The sequence below is a fragment of the Lonchura striata genome, chromosome 32 (genome assembly GCF_050655825.1).
Source record: "Lonchura striata isolate lonStrDom1 chromosome 32, ASM5065582v1, whole genome shotgun sequence".
NCBI lineage: Eukaryota > Metazoa > Chordata > Aves > Passeriformes > Estrildidae > Lonchura > Lonchura striata.
Window position 1 is genome coordinate 1,665,278 of NC_140734.1, and position 8,665 is coordinate 1,673,942.

An 8,665-nucleotide genomic window follows, 5' to 3' on the forward strand; every position below is an offset into this window, starting at 1 on the left:
GTGCTCAGTGACTGGGAAATTTCAGGGGATCTCAGGGTGTGCATGGGCCATGGGCTCCCTGTGAGCTAGTGCCAAATGCCTTCCTGCAGAGGCTGGGGAGAAGCTGCAGCCAGCCCAGGCTGGGTAACAGCCCTGCAGGCCGTGAGAGCAGCACTGGGGCAGCGAGGCTGCCATGGATCCCTTCCCACTGTGTCAAGCACAGCCTGTCCAGATGTGCAGGGAAAGATCCTGGCTTCTGGGTCCCAGGGGAAGGGGGAGGGAAATGCACCCACCATGGCGTCTTTCCAGATCACTCAGCATCTTCTCTATGTGTTTGTATGTCTCTAGAGCCTTACTGTTTCCTGTAGGTTTGTTCTTCCCTTAAGAGGAGTATTTGCATTTCAGATGGATGGATCCCACAAAACCATGGCTCAGCCTGTGGTGTCATCAGGGACACACAACTCACCCCTGCGATGGGAGCCGGATTTGTGTTCAGCAACCAGGAAAGGAGCCTGAAAGGTCCTCCCTGCAGCCACACCTGAAACTCAATAGCAACAGAAGCTTCTGTCAGCTGGTTCCTGCCAGGTTGTCAGTGATTATTCTTTTAGGAACATTATCAGTATAGCTGCATGAGACTTAAGAGGCAGGAAATCTTCATGGAGCCAAGGTGCTGGAGAAGCCTTCCTAGCACGCTCATCTAGAAGGGAGCACAGATGAGAACCAGTTCTTCGTGTGTTGGGATCCCCCTCTGCCTCAGGGAACTTGGCACTGCAAGGGGCTCGGGGCAAGGCTGTGGGAGCCAGATGTGAAAGGACAAGGCCAAAGCTGCACAGGGGCCTGGGCAGCTCTGGGCTGTATCTTGGCCAGTCTCCACACTTTTGTAAGCCCTGGGCCACATCCCTGGGAGGGCAGCTGGATCAGCCCAGGGCGCACGAGTCTTCACTCCCTCCCACAGAGGAAACCCTCCCTAAAGCCCAGGGAAAACCATCCCCAGCGCTTCCCGGGGAGCAGGGAGCGCTGTCCTGGGAAAGGGCAACCAGGCTGCCGGCTCACCTGCTCCCCGCGCTTGCAGCGGAGCAGCCTGGGCAGCCCTGGCAGGCAGGGCCACGGCCAGGAGGAGCAGGAGGAGGAGGCGCAGAGCAAGGGCCATGGTGCCTTGCCCTGTGCCAGTCCCGCCGCTCTCGCTGCCACCACTGTCCTGAGGCCGCTGTCCCAATGTCAGCACCACTGCTGCCACCGCCGCTGCTGCCGCAGCAGTTGTGCTCCAGGACTGACTGCTGGGGCCTTGTGGTGCTCTGCAACCACGGGGCTCTGGGACCTCTGTGACCTCAGAGCCTGCTGTGAGCTCAGCCTGCTGTGACCCCCGAGCCTGCTGTGACCTCATGGCCTTAGCTGTACCCCCAGAGTGCACCCCCTTCTGTACAAATAGACTGCCCTGTCTGTAAATGTTTTGCTTCATCCAAGGACTACTGCTCAGCAAAACCTTTCTTTTGCCTGCTGACATTGCTGGTCAGACTGTGTCCCTGCAGATGCTCTTGATTGTAGACGTACAAATTTATTTTATTGTTTCCTTGTTAGATGGTTTGTTCTGTTGTACCCCCATGTTCTCCCTGAGTTTGTTCACCCCTGGGTTTTACCCTCCCTCAAAGCTGACCCTCATGCCATTCCCCACCCCTTGTTCCAGCTCTTTCCCTGCCTGTCACAGCAACCCAGCCCCATGGTCCCCGAACCTTCCCTGTCACTGTTACATCAGGCCAATCCCTGATTGCAACACCCCTTTGGGATGCCCCAATTCCTCAAGGCCCCACTGGCCCCTGTGACCCATCCTCTCCACCCTCCTACCCCAATGGTCTCCAGACGCTGGATGTGATCCCGTCACTTCTCCCCTGAGGACTTGCTCTTGGTGGATCTTGCACAGGAGTGCCTGGGGCTCTTTGTTTCTGCTCTCTTCACCTGAAATAAACTCTTTCTTGTGGAGCCTCAAGACGGAGAGCTGCCTCCTCTCTCCTCTGCCCGGTCCCTGTTTTGGCTTTTGTCTGGCACCTTAGAGCAAGTGGCTCTAAAGGTTCTGCTTTGGTAAATGCCCATAGTGAGGGAGTTCCCCACTCCTGGTATGGTGTCGGAGTTTTAAGAGCTAGACTGAGTTCTGGTAGTGACTCCACCAATCTACAGAATGCCCGTTCTTCAGTGCCTGCTCTGGTGCTCTGCCATCTCACACGCCAGAGTGTGATTCACATACTGCAGCCCAGAGTTAGGTTTTTGCAACATTGAAATGGGTGTGGTCAGCAGGATTGCTGGGGATCTATCTCTGCAGAACTAAACAAATTGTGTGCACCATCCCAGGCTGGACTTAAATAGGCACAGGAATTTTGGAAGGATAAGCACAAGATAGCAGACAACAATTTAAAAATCAGATGAACATAAAAGGAGGAAAGACTAAAGGAGTGCACATTTGGGGGTTTATTTTTCTTGAGTGCAAAGCAAAATCAGAAGGTCCTAAGTGCCCAAAAGATTGGAAATGTGGAATGTCCTCCATAGCAGAGTGTTAGACCTCTGGATCCTTAAAACAATTTTATTGTGCTGGAACAGTGGCAGTTTGAGCTGGTGCCTCTGGGGGACCCTGAACAAAGAACCTCTGGGCTTTTATACCCTGCCAGCTGAAGTGTGATAGTCTGGGGCCTTCCTGCTGTGTCCGAGTGGCCGGTCACTGGCTGGCACCACAGGTCCCCAGGTCCTCTGCTGAGCCATCCCTCTCCTGCAGTCAAGTTTAGTCTGTCACTTTTGGCTTTTCTCTCTGATCCACCACCAGGACCACAAGTGCACATCGTCCTGAGGATGTACAAATGCCTGTTCTTGCTGGAACATTGCTGTTGCGTGACACCCTGCAGGCAGAGCGGGCAGCTGTAGGGATGTTGTCTCGTTTCCCTGGTGCCAGCCCTGCTGCATGCATCAGAGCTCCTGGGTGTTGGTGCTCGCTGGGATTTGGCCTGGCACTGAAGAGAGCCTGACAGAGGAATGATTGTACAACAGGGGACATGATACTGTAAAATTAATCCAAATAGGGAGGGCTACGTGACCGCTGCAAAGTTTGCATAACCCTGAAGAGCAGATAGTGTGCAGAAAGCAGGATATTGAAACTGCTTGGTATATAGAAATAGATAGAGAAGAACAAAGAAGTACTGCACTGTTCTAACTGCAAGGCCAGCTGGACAGGCGAGTATCATTCACAAAGATAGTTTTAAGATAATAGTACAAGTCACATAGCAACCAATCATGAGCTCGGCTTTTGCAACATGTATGAGCTAATTAACGAACATATATAAACTGTGTAATCTGTCACAATAAACTGAGACTTGATGATCATGATAGCATGAGTCTTGTCTCCCGTGGCACCCTCCAACACGGCACCACTGGGAGTGACAAAGCATCTTCAAGGAATCCCCACAGGTTAAACCACATGATTTAGCCTGGGATTTTAAGTTGTTTCTCAACTTGAAGAGAGCCTAAACAAGTCTGTAAAAGGGCTAAACAAGTGTCCTATGAATTCTCTCCCTGGCAAGTTCAGTTCCGCCCCCGAATGCCCCTCAGCGTTCTCAAGGCAGTGGCAGGAGCCGGGTGCTGACCCGGAGCCCCGTTGGGCAGGGAGAGCGCGGCACAGAGCGAGCCCTTGGCGCCCGGGATGGCCACAGGCCCGGGAGAGCCGGGCGGGCAGCGCCAGGGCCCCGCTCAGGGCCCCCCGGGCTCCTCTGGCATCGGTTCCGTCCCCTCGGGCGCTGAGCGGTGCCGGTGCCGCCGCTCTGCCTGCGGGGCTGTCTGTGCCCGGCCCCGATGGAGGCAGGGCCGCGGCTGTGGCCCCTGGGCTCGGGGTGCCGCCTGCCCGGCGCTCAGCACCGCCCGTGCCGTGCCCGTGCAGCGCGACCCGGCGGGGCAGCTCCGCCTCGGCCCCTCGCCACAGCCGTCCCGGCACGGCGGCTGCCCCTGGGCCGCGGCAGCCCCGAGCCGGACGGGCCCGGCAGGAACCCGGGAGGGCTCCGTCCCCTGCGAGCCTCACAAGAGACTCCAGCCCCACTGCCTGCAGCAGGAGGGACGCAAAGCACCGGCACGCTTAGGAGAGCCCACAGCCCTCTCCACACCTGAAAGGAGACCCCAAACCCCGTCCTGTGCTCAGCAGAGACCCCCAGCGCCCTGCACACCTTGGGAGAGATCCCAACCCCCCTGCATGCCCACACAGGATTCCAAATCTCATGCATGACTTTCCGTGGACCCCAGTGTCCTCCATGTCTCATAGGGAACCTAAAATATCCCTGTGTGTCTCAAAAGGGACCCAAGCCCCTTGTGCACCTTATGGGGTCTCCAAAGCCCCCATGTGCCTTATGGGGAAGCCCAGGGCAGCGGCACCAAGTGTTTTGACCTGGAAATCAAGTGTGGTTGCAGCTGGGTTTTTGGAGAACAGTTGTTGGAACATGGCCATTTTTCTATGGAATACCTGTTCCTAAAAATCTCTGTTGAAGACTCCAGAATAAGGCTATGTCTGGCCTGGGAACAGAGCTTGGAAACCCGGCTATGTGTCTAGGCCTGGGAAACTGCATAGTTTTACAAGGTTTGGGAATGAGATAGTAAGGACAGGCATAGCCTTGAAGATATGCTCAACAAAGATGAAATGGCCTTGGAAGACGTGACTTAGAGATGAGAACTTGGCTTGAAAACTTAGCTACAGCTCTAACTGCAAGTAGGGCAAATAAAACAAAGACCTTTGTAAATTAACCAATGAGAGCTTACTGCTGATTATGCTTGTAAAATACCTACATAAGTTAAGTGGCTTTTTGATTAAAGGAGAGTTTGGTATCAATCATATTGATTGCGTGCTTGTTTCCCCACCACCGTCATCATATTGGTGCCCGAACTCAGGGACTCGGTCTATGCCCCAGGGACTTGGTCTCTGCCCAGTCGCTCTGTGACCAGGACAGTGAGACCAGTACAACACCAAAAAGCAGCGTTCAGCAGGCTAAAAGGAGACAGATGCTGTCATAAAGAGTCACTCTGGTGCCTGAGTCTGCAAAACTCAAAACTCGCCATCTGGGAGGAGCTACCCTGCTTACAAGGTGCAAAAGGCTGCACTAAAAAGGGATAGATTATAATGGAAAGCAATGTAACTCTTCAATTATGAGCTAGTTTCTTAAAGAAATGTGAATTAGCTGATATAGATCTTGATAAAGATCCACTGGCATAATATGGCCCAGCTCAAGGCTTGTTTAAAGCCTCAGGGGATCACTTTGATGAGAAAGAATGGAGTGAATTAGGGAACTTTCTTTGGTTTAAGGTGATAGATGGTGATAAGGCTGCCTGAAAGCTAATGAAGGCTTGGTGTTCAGTCATAAATTGTTTGCAGAGGTATTAGGCAGAAAAGAAAGTTGCTGCTGTCGCTACTGCAACCTTGGAAGGAGTGAATAATCCAGGAATGCATTCCTTAGGGGTAGACTACAATCCCACTCCTCCAGTAGGGAATATTATTGAGATAAGGAGCAGACCAAATGAGAAGCAACCTACTGCTCTTCCTGCTATTAATCCTGCCTCTAGTTCTGCTCAATTGCCCACAGATCCCCTCCCCAGGAGTGAACAATTTGCAACAGGGAATGAGAGACTCCTGGACAGCAAGGCAGAGCAGCTGCAGGATGAAATTGCTCAGAACCACCATAAAGGAGCTCTAATGATACCTACTGGTGCTCTTGCTAAACAAGAAACTTCTAAAGAATAACCAATAATACACAGAATAGATTGGTTAAGTATCAAAAAAAAGGCACTAAGTAATAAGGATAATGACATGTATTCTGCTATTACTGACACAGATTTTCAGGCTTTCCCTGTTGTCTGTACACCAAATCCAGCAGGAGGGATGACAGCTAATTATCATCCTTTAGATTGGAAATTACTTTCACAATTAAGAGCAACAGTTAATGACTGTGGGTTACACAGGGAGCCTGCAAAGCAAATGCTTGGTTACATATGGGGCTCAGGTTTGCTTCTTCCAGAAGACATTAAGGGTATCATGAGAATGATTATGACACAGTCTCAGTTGATGCTGTGGCAATCTCACTGGCTTCAATTGAGTGATCGTTTTGCTGGAATTCTACGACAGCCAAATGATCCTTTAAAAGGGGTGACAGTTGAACAGTTGATGGGTACACAACAGTTTGCCACGATTGAGATGCAGGCACAAGTAGGGGCTGAGAAATTAAAAGCTGCTATGCAATTAGCTGAAGAAGCAATTTGCAGGGTTAGAATAACACTAGTGTCTCCATCCTATATGTCCATAAAGCAATGCACAGAGGAATCTTTTGCCCCCTTTGTTGATAGGGTAACTGAAGCTATTAACCAAGCCTGTGTACAAGATTTATGAAAGGAAGTCTATTACGACAGTGTATCCTAGAAAATTGTAATGTTTCTACCAGAAGTGTTCTTAATACAGTGAGCATTGATGCATCAGTAGAGGAAATGCTAGAGAGAATGTTGAGAGTTCCTGCAGGTCTACAGGCAATGTTAGTTGAGGCACTCAGGGATGTAGGGAAAGATTTGGTGCAAGGCCAAACGCAAGCCTTTGCTGCTCTAACTCCATTGCAACCTATAAATAATTCTAAGCAACAACAACTGTTGCAGAGGATAGATAGATACGATTGTTATTTTAGCTAGCCAGATGTCACTTCTACCCTTGGATGAATCCTGGAGTGAAATGGACTGTTCCATCCCACCCTGCAAAAGATTGTGGCTCATCCCGCACCTCTGTACCTGCCCCTAAAACAGAGTCTGTAACCCCATTGGCCCATGCCTTGTCCCAGCCCACCTGGGAGCCCCTGAAAAGGGGGCTCCGAGCGGCCATGCGGCCTCTTGGACTTCCTCCCTCTCTTGGACTTCCTCCCTCTCTTGGCCCTCTCCTCCTCTCTTGGCCCTCTCCTCTCTTGGCCCTCTCCTCCTCTCTTGGACTTCCTCCCTCCCTGGGGCTTCCCCTCTCCTAAACCCTCCGTTTCTATCTTCCCCTCCCCCATCCTCCTAAGCCCAGCCACGTGCTACGCCTGAGAGCACGAGGCTTGGGCATTCCTGAATTCTCCAATAAATCTCTTCCCCCAAGAGCAAGCTTCAGAGATCTCTGCCTCCCTACACCCCCACCGTGCAGAGGAGCCTACTCTTCCCACAAACAACCTTGTCCAAAGTGCTTCAGGTGTGGGAAAATAGGACATTTTTGTCATAACTCCAGAGAAGGGACAGTGTGGTGTAACAAATGTTCCATGAACTCCCACTCCACTGAAGCCTGCAGAGAATCGGGAAACGCGATGAGGAGCGTGAAGAGCCGTGGCACGAAGACCCCAGCAGTGGCTCCTGTGTGGCAGGCCCCAAACAGCTACAGCCAGCCAGCTGCCTCCGGCCAGCCACAAGTGGAAGCCTCGGCCTGGACCTGGCAACCACAATAGACATTACGTTAATTGATAGAAAGCCTGTAAAGATCCCTACCAGGATCCAAGGACCAGTGATGCATAAAGAAAACCCTTGTGGTGCACTTTTTTTGGGTCGTTCTTCATCAGGTTTAAAAGGACTTTTTGTATTACCTGGAATAATTGATGCTGATTTTACAGCTGAAATCCTTATTGTTGCTGTGACATTTTATCTACCTCTGATTATTCCTGATGGCAGCAAAATTGCTCAGCTTGTACCCACTCTGCAGCTGACAGAAGCTGCCTCTTCCGTTATGCAACAGCAGAGGGGATGAGAGGGTTTTGGATCTACAGGAGGTATTGCTTTATTATGTTTGCTGATGGAGGAACGGCCAAAAGCTCCTGTTCTTTTAGAAAATGGCCAACAGAGACTGCAGTTATCTGCACTCCGTGATACTGGAGCTGACATCACCATTGTCAGCAAGGACTGCCAGCTGGCCTGGCAGCTGGCCTCTGCTCCAAATGCTCTCTGGTGTAGAGGGAGTAGGAGGTTCAGCTTCAGTTTGTAAGAGCAAGGGCAAAATTTGTTTATCACTGGATGGTCCCACTTGTGTACAATTTGTTACTCTTATGTCATTACCACACAATGTTCAAGCATTAATTGGCCATGACATTCTCATGCAACTAGGTGCTCTCCTTGTGACAAAAGATAATTTTTAGTAGCAGTCACTACTTGGGCTTTCCCGATCCCCCTAACCTGGAAATCTGATGATCCAGTGTGGATCAAGCAGTGGCCATTAAAGAGGGAAAGCCTACAACAAGCTCATTGCCTTGTTACTGAACAGTTACAGCAAGGTCACATTAAACCTTCTACTAGTCCCTGGAATACTCCAATATTTGTTATTAAGAAAAAATCAGGAAAATTTTATCTGCTGCATGATTTATGTGCAGTCAATGCCCAGATGGAAACAATGGGGGCCTTACGGCCAGGTCTCCCAAATCCAGCTATGCTGCCTGATGGTTGGAATCTCCTTATAATTGATTTAAAAGACTGTTTCTTTCCAATTGGCCTTCACCAAAAGGATACCAAAAGATTTGCATTTACCTTACCCTCTAAATCGTGAGGCACCAGTGAGCAGATATGAGTGGACGACCCTTCCCCAGGGAATGAGCAACAGTCCTGTGCTGTGCCAACTTTTTGTGGATGCTGCTCTGTTACCTGTTGGAGCTGCTTTTCCTGACATGGTGATATATCACTACAT